Genomic DNA, 12,971 nt, shown 5'->3' with positions numbered 1-12,971 from the left:
CACTTTGTCCTGTAAAGCGGGGCTCACTAGGTGCCCTCCTCCGCCATCATGCCAGGAGCCCCAACTAAAGGCTGAGCACTCCATTCTCACCCTGTCAAGGAAGGGGGCAGCAGCTGAGAGTACACCATGTCTCTAGGGCTCAGATTCATTGGGTGACCCCTTCCCCTCTCCCAGTGAGCCTGGGTTACTTGCCTCTTTTTGCGGATTTTGTCAGGGGTACTCAATCGCTGCCCCAACTTTATTCTGAAATTTCAGGGTTGAAAAGTGGAGGAGCAGTGCTGCATTTGTATGCACCAGCCATGCCTGCTGAAAAGCCTCCTGCTCCCCTTCCTGCAACTACCTCCTTCGGAGTCTTCCTGACCACAAAGGCAGCCCTGTCCGAGAAGGGGTGTGTGTGCTGCATTTGTAGGCGTCAACCGCACCTGCTGGGGCTGCTATCGTGGTCAGGAAGGCTCCGAAGGAGGTAGCTGTGAAGGAGAGGGGGAAAAGGAGGCTTTCTAGCAGGCACAGCTGGTGCCTACAAACATGGCACTGCCCCTCTACTTTCCAATCCCGAAATTCCAGAATAAAGTTGGGGAACTGTTTGAGCGACCCTGACAAAATCTGCAACAAGTAACTCAGGCTCACTGGGGGAGAGGACGGGGTCACCAAATGAACCTTAGCTGAGACATGGTGTAGCCTCAGCTGCCACCCCCTCTTGGTAGGGCAAGGCTGGAGCGCTCGGCCTTTAGTCAGGGCTCCCGGCATGGCAGTGGACAAGGGTGCTGGCTGAGCTCCACTTTACAGGATGAGCTGAGCGGATGTAATGGCAAGTCCAGCCCTGGCTAAGGCAAGGAGCAGCAACTGCATCTGGGCCCAGGGGCTGAGAAGGAACGGGAGGGGTGCGTTGGCTGGGCTGCCTTCTGACCCACCACATTTGGGTTTTTTTTTCCTTTGGTTGCAGACATATGGCCTGACCGTGCCAAAAGGCAAGAAGGTTTCTTATCAGCACAGATCAGGAGGCTGAAGGCTAGACAGGCTGCTGCTGGGGAAGAGAATCAACATAGGGCAAAACAAGCGTAGTTCACCACGGTTTATTGATCTCCAAGTTTTCCTTGTGTTTTTCTATCCCTTCCCGGGCTATTAAAATCACATTGGCAAGGTCTGTACCAAACACCTGGCTGCAAAACTAGCCAGTCCTGTTAAGAATTCTTAATAAGATTTGCTCTTTCTTTCTAACATAAATAAAGGTGATTTTTCCAGAAAATATGTGAAGAGCTGTAATTAGTGTTTTAACTGTTTTATTTTTGGCTGTGTTTTAATTTATACAATGTATGTTTAATTGGTGGTGGGGGGACTTGGAGAGGTAGAAGTGGCCAATATGGAGGCTATGCCTTGCCTTCCAGATCTCTGAAGAGAAAGAGGCAGTAGTAGGGAAGCTGCATAAGGGAAAGCTGTCCCAACAAGACAGCATCTTTACCACACACGATTGGAAATGGGGATTTCCTTTCGAGATGGGCCAACCTCCCTTGTGAAGCCTCCTCTTGCTCTCCGGAGACCTGTTAAGGCAGAAGTCGGACTCTGCTTCCTGCAAACTTTCTCCTTTGTGCTTCCACACAAAGCAACGCTGTCCCTGCTTTGCTGGACTGGTAAATGCCAATGATGTCTGGGATTAGGAGAAAAACATCTTTGCATGCTATACACATACACACACACACCCCATTCTAAGTTTAGAGACTTTTATCCACATCTTGAGCTTAAAAACTGCCAATAGGGATGGAGAAAGCTCCTCTCCTTCCTCTGTGGATAAAAGTCCCAAAACTTGGAATGTGGTTTATATGTGTGTTTGTGCCTGCGCAGGTGCACACTTGGCTGTAAGCAGTCTGGGGAGGTAAAGAGCTTGTGGGACACCAAATTGTCCCAACATCAACTTATCCAACTTGTTCCGTCCCAACCCAGCTGTACCGGAATCAGACATGCCCAGTAAACAACATTGAGCTGGCCATGCCCATTCAGCCATGCCCATGTAGTTGCAGTGACCCCACTACTGGCCCTTTGAAGGCAACCATAATGTGATGCGGCCCACATTGAAATTGAATTTGACACCCCTGATTTAGAAGGTCATGAATTAAGATTTGGATGACAAGGTTATCTATAGTATGAGAAGGTTAAAGTAAATGCTGATTTGTTATTTTGTTAGACATGCCATTCTAAGAGTTTGGAAAAAATACAAAACAAGGTTTTCTACGAAGATGGTTTTTTGGATGTGTGTCCCCGCCCTCCCCCGGGAAGCTTTTTTTAGAAAAGAAATGTGGCGAGGCCAGACTAGTGGACTTACGGTAAAATAATATCTTTTAATTTTGGTGATCCTATCCTCAAGTCTAAGGGCTAGAATCGGAAGGACTTGTCTGCCACTGGTTTACATACTTACACTAGAAAGATTGAAATTAGACAAAAAGAGTAATGCATTTGACATCATTTAAAATACATTGGAAATCCTATTGTGTGGTAGTGATGAACATAATATTGCTAAGATCTATAAAATGTTATTGAATTTGAATTTGGAAGGTGAGTATGTAATGCACTGTATGATTCAGTGGGCAAGGAACTTTGGATATAATGTAAAGCTTGCACAATGGGCTAATATGTGGATTAGAGGTTTAACATGTCCATTAAATTACAATTTAAAAGAAACTTTTATAAGCTGATGTATCGATAGTTGGCATTTGACACAAGTTATCAAGAATATATAAAGGTATTTCAAATGCATGCAGGAAATGCAAATGTAAAGAAGGGACTTTTATTATTTATAGTGGACATCTCATAAATCAAAGAAATATTGGAGTAGGATTCATATTCTAATACAGAAGATTCTCAAAGTAAATATAAAAACCAGAAACAAATTTTTGGGGGGGGGAATGGGAAAAAACTTGGGGATAAAATTGGAACATTGATGTTATATATGTTGACAGTAGCAAGATTACTTTATACACAAAAATTCAAGGATGCTTCAATCCCCACAATGAATGCAAAAACTGACGGGAGTTAACAGAGATAGCTAAATTGACTGTTTTTATATAGGAAAAAAACACTACTTCTTTTGTTTCTACTTGGAAACCACTTCTGGACTTTGTGCTTGAGGTGGGAAAAAAATAAAACTTTGATTTTGGATTGTATTGATTAGATAGATCTATTGTTGTAGAAAAAGCTAATTTATACTACTGTTTAAAATAAAAAGTTTAGATTTGTTGTTTCTTCTTATTCTAGAAGGGAATTGGAATTCAATTCATTTTCTTTCTTTTTCCCTTCTGTACACTTTTCTCTTCCCTTTTCCATTCCCTACTTATCCTCTTTGCTTTTATATTTTTGTATTTTATATTATAAACTAATAAAAAGGATTGACGTGGCAAAAAAGGAATCAGCAGTCATTCTTGCATCTGCTGGCAATATAGTAGTCCTTGATTTACAACAGTTCATTTAGTGAACGTTCAGTTACAACAACACTGGATAAAGTGACTTATGACCATTTTTCATACTTATGACTGTTGCAGCATCCCCATGGTAATGTGATCAAAATTCAGATGCTTAGCAATTTATGACAGTTGCAGTGTCCTGGGTCATGTGATTCCCTTTTGCAACCTTCTAATAAGCAAAGTTAATGGGAAAACCTGATTTGTTTAACAAATGAGTTACTAAGTTAACAACTATAATGATTCACTTAACAACTGTGGCAAGAAAAGTCATAAAATAGGACAAAACTCACTTAACAAATGTATCACTTAGCAACATAAATTTTGGGCTCAATTGTTGTAAGTCAAGGACTACATGTACAAGGCAAACAGTGCTCTGAAGCAGCAGCAAATCCCATGATTTAAAATATAGCAAGATATTGCAACAAGATATAAATGAGTAAATGGCAGGCTAAAAGGTAGGTAGGTAAGTAGGTAGGTAGATTGATCGATCGATCGATACAGAGACGGGGGGAGAGGGAGCTATCAAAAATAGCATTTGTTCTACTCTGAATGATGGTTTTGAATGACAAATTGTTTAGCATAGTAAAGATGCAATCTTCTAATGCTTGACTCCAATTATAAAAACTCACATAAACAGCAGGGAGACTGCTTGTCCTTCTTAGGCCCCATCATTACCATTTATACATTGCAATTTAATAGGAGATAATTGTTCCTCTTTATAATTCCATCCCTGGGTTTTCATTGGAAAGGCATAGGTCTACTAGTAAGCCTATCGTTGCACAGAAAGATTTCTCACCCAATCTTCTGTATGTCTCGCTGTGATGTTAACTTCATCATTACCACTATAGGTGCAAAATCCTACCTAGTCAAATCCAGATGCAGTTGTCAATCTTACCAGAACTTTTTCTTCCATGTTCTGCACTTCCAATATTCTTCAGACATGGGATAGTAGGAATATTTTAAGACTTCACTTTGTTGCAAAATTACGTAAAACCAGAGCAGCAATAATTTCAGCCAAACATTTCCTGTACCTATGGATCAATTCTGCGTAATTGTTTGGCATATTGTTATCCTCTTTAGAAAACTGCTTCAGTTTATTGATGTTTTGAGGTAGTCTTGCATGAACTACTACTTCTGTTTAGAGCTTTGACTTGGTTTTGACTTGGCTAGTCCAAAATATAAAATTTTCTTCTGTTTCATTCATTTTGTTTCATGTTTGTATGTTCAGGATCACTGTCATGGTGCATGACTCATGTTCATTTAGACTTTGTGCTACAGATGGATATTCTGACTTTCTTTTTCAGAATTTTCAGTACGATCCAGACTCCATTGTTCCTCCAACTGCTGAGTCTGCAAAGTAGCCCCCAACTATGATATTTCCATCACCATGCTTCATAGTGGGATGCTGTTGTTGTTGTTTTTTTGCTTGAACATCGTTTTTTAGCTTGTTCATAGTTTCTTATCCATGCCATAAAACTCTGCTTTTATCTCAATCATAAAAGTTTCTAGGTCATTCTGGTGGTTCTTCGCAAACTGAAGATGGTGGCAATATTGAACATTTTTCTCCCTGGTTTTATTCAATTCTTGTTTGATATCCTCTTTGTAATGCACTCATGAATACTCACATTAGATAGTCTGCAGATCTTTTGCCGTTATTCTAAGTTTCTATACTGCAGTCTCCCACAATACTGCATACCTTGCACTTGGGTGATTTTTGTTGCATCACCATTTCTGGGAAGTGTAACAATTAGCTTGCCTTTTCTTCATTTATACATTGTCTGCCTGATTGTGGATTAAAAGAGGCCAAAGATTTTGGCTTGATTTGTAGCCATTTCCAGCCTTATTAAAATGAATTATATGACTGACCAATTCATAACTGTGATTCTACCTAGTATACAAAAAAAGAAAAAAACAATCAGAGTTATGCCTCCAAGCCCCAATGCCCAGGAGAATAGCCAAGTCTTCAAAGCTTTCTTGAATGCTAACAGGATTGTAGTAAAGTCTCAGAATGGCATCAAGTCACAGGGCAAGTACCACAACAGAAAAAGCATAATGATAATCAAAACATTATTTTTCTGAATTGGGATATATCTCTTTTGATTGGGGCATAATTTATTTCCTCAGGAATCTGTTGTAAATGGCAGACTATATGGTAAGTAGTATTTCTAGTGCCAATACTAGTGCAATATTAATGCAATATCGGGTGTTCAATTCAATTGTATAGAATGTGAAGGATATGTGTTTGTGTTTTATTTTATAGTTCTAATGTACATTGAAGATGGCATTTAATTTTGCTGTACGAGCTGCAATGACAATAAAGTAAACTTAACTTTTATGTGTGTATGCATGTGTTTTGAGGGGGATGGTCCCTATAGTCTTTTTTAAATATAATTTTATTGAAAATTTAAAAACAAGAGGAAAGATAATCTAATTCAGAGTATGAAGGCAAAAAGAAAAATGTATAAAAGAGAATCCTAAAGAGTAAAAAAGAAGAAAAAAAGATAGAATAGAAAATATAAAGGGGCTTCCAATTTTCCTTACAAGCAGTTATGAGAACAATTGTACATTTACCTTTCTCTAAAGTTACCTCATGACTCTCTTAACATAACGTAACAACAGAGTTGGAAGGGACCTTGGAGGCCTTCTAGTCCAACCCCCTGCCCAGGCAGGAAACCCTATACCATCTCAGTCAGATGGTTATCCAACATTTTCTTAAAAATTTCCAGTGTTGGAGCATTCACAACTTCTGAAGGCAAGTCGTTCCACTTATTAATTGTTCTAACTGTCAGGAAATTTCTCCTTAGTTCTAAATTGCTTTTTTCTTTGATCAGTTTCCACCCATTGCTTCTTGTTCTACCCTCAGGTGCTTTGGAGAACAGCCCGACTCCCCCTTCTTTGTGGCAACCCCGAGATATTGGAACACAGCTATCATGTCTCCCCTAGTCCTTCTTTTTATTAAACTAGACATACCCAGTTCCTGCAACCGTTCTTCATATGTTTTAGCCTCCAGTCCCCTAATCATCTTTGTTGCTCTTCTCTGCACTCTTTCTAGAGTCTCAACATATTTTTTACATCGTGGCGACCAAAACTGGATGCAATATTCCAAGTGTGGCCTTACCAAGGCATTATAAAGTGGTACTAACACTTCACGTGATCTTGATTCTATCCCTCTGTTTATGCAGCCCAGAACTGTGTTGGCTTTTTTAGCAGCTGCTGCACACTGCTGGCTCATATCTAAATGGTTATCCACTAGGACTCCAAGATCCCTCTCACAGGTACTACTATTGAGCAAAGTACCACATATACGGTACTGGTGCATTTTGTTTTTTTGGCCTAAATGTAGAACCTTACTTTTTTCACTGTTGAATTTCATTTTGTTAGATAGCGCCCAATGTTCAAGTCTGTCAAGATCTTTCTGTAACTTGAGCCTATCTTCTGGAGTGTTGGCTATTCCTGCCAGCTTGGTGTCATCTGCAAATTTGATGAGTTCCCCATCTATCCCCTCGTCCAAGTCATTGATGAAGATGTGTTTTTGTTTTTATAATCTAGCCTATTTGTCAAAACTATAGATTAAGTTCATTTTTTCGGTTTTACACAAGAGGTCCATAAGGGGCGAAGAAGTTTCCTATAATCAAAGTCCCATCTTATTGTCATCTCATTTGATTGAACATTTGGTTCAACTTACTGAGAGCTATTTATCCTAGGGCTGACCTGTTTTTTCTGATGTAAACACAGAATATTGGCTCAATGTGTTCTATGCAGGACATAGATCACTATTTCAGTGCTCTTTGCTTAACTGGAATACTCTGTTCCATATAGGAAACATTATGATTTTTAATCACTGATTCTGGAATCTGTTTAATAAGGGTTGGCTGCATTCATACTGTTATTGGAAATGTTATTTCAAAAAGATTTGGAACATTAACTCATATAGATTTGATTGTTCCTTTATTGGCGTATGGTGGACTGAAATCAGTAAGTCTACTAATATTTATTCATTCATAACAATTAAGTAAGAACAATCACTGAGTGTTAATGATGCCTCTATTCTTCTTCTTCTTTTGCATTGCTACTCTTGGAATTTGGAATCTATCAAGGCACCAAGAACTGAGGCATGGAGGTTGATAAAAAAATATGCAATGTTGGAAGGAGATATGTATACTAAATTTGCAGCAATGGACTGATGACACATTGTCATTATTTGATTTTGTTTCAATAAAAGGAAAAGGAAAAGGACTTTTGAGCAATAAGTCAAAGCTATCCAAAAATATATTATATTCTTTAAGTTCTCCTGGATAAATATTTACGGAGAGAAAAATCAAATATAAAAGGTGAGATGAGCATATAGACCCTGCATTGTTAATATATTCCTCACTTTTATAAGGTATTAGTATCACCATGAAAACTGGAGGAGTATAAAACTGAGGATGTAAAATAAAATAAAAGCCTGCGAATTTAAATTTACATCATATGTAAGATACAGTTATGGGAGACAGATTAGCATGAGTAAGTGACGAATATTTGCTCAATTTGCTTTTATATTCAATCATCAACTGAGACAAACATATCTTCCTTTTCTGGATTCCTGGTATCACTTGAAATTTAGGAGAATCAAATTTCAATAACATAAAACTATGGATTAAAAACTTTTCTCAGGTATATGTTTATGATTCTTCCTGAACTTCTCAAAAGAATTTTCTAACAAGTTGTAATTAAATGTATTTATTTATATTCCAACTCTTCCTGACATTTCAGCAACATAAAAACTGTAATTAAAAATACTGAAGAACTTACAAATATAAAATTAATCTTATATGCTGTCATCTTCAATAGGCAAACCTCCTTCCTGCCCATAATGAAGATTAGTGAATCAAACTAAGCTTTCTAGGAAACTGTTTGAACAAAATAATTGTGTTGTTTGACAGGAGCATTAAAATAAACTGACTTACAGATAAGTCATATTACTGTGTTTAGATACTGTACTCCAACAGTTAATTGCCCATTTTCTAAACAGCAAGGCGCCTACCCTATATGTTTTGTCATGTAGAGCCTAGCTGTTGGAATATTGACCTGAAATAAAGGCACATTTCAGGTAAATATTCTTAGCAATAGTTTTTAATATTTTTAAATCAATCTTCTACTAAATATGTTTGAGTTAATAATATAGCAGATCATACTAAGCTTGGAATAAGGGACACCTCCAAATGCCCTGAAAAAGCAACAGTTTAACAGAACAGAGGCAAAATTAAGCATTATTTATTTTTCTTCCCTTCTTTTTTAAAATTAACAAGTCTAGGTGATATAGAGGCCAACTCTCAAGCAAATCAAAATTGTTAGTGTATTACCTAATTACCCATTTTGCCACACGCCCTTTGAGGTCCTTCTGGTCTAGAATAGCCAACTGACTCAGTTTTGGACACAAAGGTGAGACATGAAGAACCTCGGCACTGTCTTGGGATATGCATATCCCACCCACACAAACACACGTGTAAGATCTGAAAAAATTGACTGTATTGGTCAATGGAACCAAGCAAAATCAAGAGAAAAATGTAAATTTCTAAGTAAAGTATAAGTACAATCTATTCTTTACTTCCAGAAAAACGATTGTATAACTTGTGAAAGTTGACTGCATCCAAACTTCGCCAAAATTGCAAAAAGTCACATGCAAAAATACAAAATCAAGGTTTTACTAGAGATTTTATTAAAGGATAAATTTGTCTTAACACTATCTGCCTGGATGTTTTCAAGATCACAGTGTTTTACCGGTATTTAAAAAATTGGTGGGAAAAAAGGAAGTCTTTTAAAATGGTAGTTCCAATTTTGGAACCAAAACAACTAATTAAAACAGAATTATAAAGTATTCTATTCATTTTCGTTTTCAGAAAACTGTATCTAATCTTGCTTACATTAAATAACGTTAGCAACACATTTATTCAATGGTACCCAACTTTGTTCATTGAGGCTTACTCCTAGATACTGAGATTTTGTGATTTCTGAGAGATTTACTGTTGAGAACAGTAAAGAAATAAATAAATCTGCGTCCATCTATAAAACATTCTAAGCATGGCCTAAGGCAAATAATGGAGGAGAGAGGATTTCAAAGTGCTTTTCTGAAACGGTTTTTTCTTCTAAATAAACACAAATATATATGCATGTATGTTACCAGGCTTCTGTGCATAAAGGCCTTCTCAGATTTCCCCTTCCTTTCTCCTCGATGCTGCCGATATCCTCTTCTTGGTTTAGATAAAAGAAAGCAAAGATGTTAACCTGACAAAAAAATGGCCCAGCAATTTATATGCACATATAATGCACAGCGGCAATTTATATGCACATATATGCACAGCGGTCGTAGATTTAGAAATAAAGGGACGTAAGCTGGATCCAAACAGAATGTTGGTCTTGTAGTGGTTGTTGCTATCACTACTTCCGAAAAAACAGTAATGGGACAGAAAGAAAAAAAATGTTCTGCAATTGCAACGCCAGCGCCTTAGATTTGAAAGACAATAGCAATCTTTAGTTAATAATGCACCACCATTACCGGCCTTTATTTTCTGCACCCGCTTCGAAACTGGGGTGGAAGGCTAGACCTCTTTGTCCCTCCCACAGTCACACTATTAGCCCCCCTTTCCTGCTCTTCTCAAATTCCGACACGGTGGGACAGCGTAGGGAAGACCGACTGTTTAGCAAAAATCTGCAATTCCCTGCGCACTAAAGTGGCTAGCAAATCCAAGTGTATGTAATTATGAGCAAAAAAACAGCGGTTTGCTTCCTTTTCCTTATTAGCTTGATTACACCACCACCCTTCGTTAGAACAATAAAACATAAACGTGTAATGCCGTTCCCTCTCCTGGTTATCCAGTTAGGGTTTTCCGTCTAACTGATGGTAATTATTCCGACAAAAGTAGGAAGAGCCAACTTGCGCGTGCGCAACAGTCTTTCGGTAACTGGCGGACGGCAGCCTATGGGATGTTTTTGAAGCAGAGCCGCCGGGGTTTGGGTTTACAACTAGGACCTTCGTTTACGTTCGTCCCGTTGCCTGCGGTTCATCGAAGGGCTTGAAGGACTTGGATAGAGTGCGTCTTACTCCCCTCAGCTGTCATTCTTTTTATTTTATTTTTATTTATTTATTTTGTCACACAGTATATATAAGCATAAGCATGAAATAACTATACAATATATGAGCATATATATAAGCATGAGTATGTAATAACTATATTAATTGAATATAACGAAAGGAAACAATGGGGGTAGGCACGCTTGTGCTCTTATGCACGCCCCTTTTTCCCTTTTTCCCGTGCTCTCTGAGGTTAGCTGTTTCCTTGCAAATGTTGCGTTATCTGATTAGGTAATCTTAACTACTGAGTATTGAAGATATTATCTGTAACAAAACATTTGCAAGTAACCAGCCAACTCAGAGAGAGCCAAGGATTGCATAATTCAAGCTGAGCTCAAGCTTCTATTAATGTTTCCTCCGTAGTGGACATTCAGAAAAGAATTGTGAGTTTAGAAGCTGACTTTCAGAAATGTAGCACTTCTAAAGATGGGAACTTTATTTAGCTAACATTAACAAACAAATCTCCCCGAATAGAACAGAACAGAACAGAATAGAATAGAATTCAATTCTTTATTGGCCAAGTGTGATTGAACACACAAGGAATTTGTCTTTGGTGCATATGCTCTCAGAGTACATAAAAGGGAGAAAAAAGAAAAAAGAGGGAAAAAATACATTCATCAAGAATAATAAGATACAAGACTTAGTGATAGTCATAGGTTAAATAAAGTAAAGGTTCCCCTCACACATACGTGCTAGTCATTGTCGACTCTAGAGGTCAAGCTCAACATCCTAGCCCCTGAGCCATGGTAAAGTCATAGATTACTAATAGGCAATCAAATCATACTAGGAAATGAACAGAACAATATAAATCGTAAAAATACAAGCAACATGGTTATAGTCATAAGTGGGAGGAGATAGGTAATAGGAAGGATGAGAAGAATAATAGTAATACAGTCTTAATAAATAGTTTGACTGTTGTGGGAATTAGTTGTTTAGCAGAGTAATGGCATTGGAGGTAAAAAGCTGTCCTTGTGTCTAGTTGTTCGGGTGTGCAGTGCCCTATATAGCAGGTGTCTCCAACCTTGGCAACGTTAAGATTTGTGGACTTGAACTCCCAGAATTCTTCAGCCAGCAAAGCACAAGTCTTAACGTTGCCAAAGTTGGAGATCCTTGCCCTATAGCATCATTTTGAGGGTAGAAGTTGAAACAATTTAAGTCCAGAATGTGAGGGGTCTGTAGCAGCAATTGTTACATTTTATGATAATTGGTATATGTGTAATTTTAAGGAACACGGTGGCTTAGTGAGTAAGACACTGAGCTTGTTGATCGAAAGATTGGCAGTTCAGCAGTTCGAATCCCTAGTGCTGCGTAATGGGGTGAGCTCCTGTTACTTGTCCCAGCTTCTGCCAACCTAGCAGTTTGAAAGCACGTAAAAAATGCAAGTAGGGACTTCTGGTGGCGCCACCTTCGATGAGTTCCTAATTAAGGAGCTCCATACTGAACTTCGTAAAAGCCAGGAAAACACCGGCTTTAATCTTTTTCCCTGGATGAAAGGGAAAGATAAGAGCTGCAGGGGTGTGGTAGACCTCCCCAGGGGCTTTGTTTTTTATTAAGCAGAGCCCTGAGGGTCGAGTCCCATAAATCATCCTGCCAAGCTCCGTCCTTCAGTGCACGCCTGCAAAAGCAGGAAAAGAAGAAAGTGTCCATCTCTGCTAATTGTCTTATCTTTATGGATTTCTATAAGCAGACGGAATGAGCACGAGTGAACAATTACTGGATTGCAAGTATTTTTGATTTCCTGACTTCTACCCTTTTAAAAAGAGAAACTTTTTTTTCTTTGTTTCAACTGACTCTTTAAGATGGCGCCTGACAGGGAGTGAAAGTGAAGAATGGAATTCTAAACAGCCTGTATAACTAAGAAGCTAAGAAATGTTATCTGTGGATTTTAATGAAGTGAAGCGAGCTCTCCTATACTTAAAGGGGAAAAGAGAAGACTTATATTTTGTGAATCTTAAAAACTGAAATGGCTACTAAACCACCTAAGACTGGGGGTAGAAGGGGTTCTGAACCAGCTTTAGAAGATTTGATTAAAGAACAAGGGAAAGTTTTTGAAGAAAAGTTTAAGGAGATAATGGATAATAATGAGAAAATAAGAGAAGAGAATAATAAAAAAATAAGAGAAGATATTCTGATGAATGATTATGATGTATTATTTTTTATTGTTTTTGGGGGAAGTTAGGAATTGATGATTGTAGTGTATAATTAAGTTGGGACGAATTTTTTTTAGCATATGTTTGTTTTATTTTTAACTATACCTTGTGCTCGTTCCAGGAAATCGGGGGGAGGGGGTTGTAAAGGGAGGAGGGAGGGGAGGAGGGGGAAAAAAATTTCTGTAAAACTTTTTGAATTAAAAAAAAAATTCAAGTAGAAAAATAGGGACCACCTTTGGTGGGAAGGTAACAGCG

General features: G+C 38.2%; 1 protein-coding gene across 3 annotated transcripts in view; it reads right to left on the bottom strand.

Annotated features, from left to right (window-relative positions):
• The window catches only part of MSANTD3 (Myb/SANT DNA binding domain containing 3), a 28,672-nt gene extending 16,306 nt beyond the window's left edge, over positions 1–12,366 (bottom strand). The window contains exon 1 of one of the 3 annotated variants that reach the window (XM_058180656.1): positions 9,616–12,366. The gene's annotated coding sequence lies outside the window, so the exon portion shown is untranslated. Of the gene's footprint in view, positions 1–4,314; positions 4,447–9,615 lie in introns of those variants that run through there. The other 2 variants (XM_058180653.1, XM_058180654.1) reach the window with 2 other exon arrangements.
• Positions 12,367–12,971: the final 605 nt, after the last annotated feature.

Source organism: Ahaetulla prasina, chromosome 4 (genome assembly GCF_028640845.1).
Source record: "Ahaetulla prasina isolate Xishuangbanna chromosome 4, ASM2864084v1, whole genome shotgun sequence".
In the NCBI taxonomy this organism is placed as follows: Eukaryota; Metazoa; Chordata; class Lepidosauria; order Squamata; family Colubridae; genus Ahaetulla; species Ahaetulla prasina.
The sequence above is the reverse complement of the archived record's forward strand: the minus strand, read 5'-3'. Positions and strand labels throughout refer to the sequence as shown.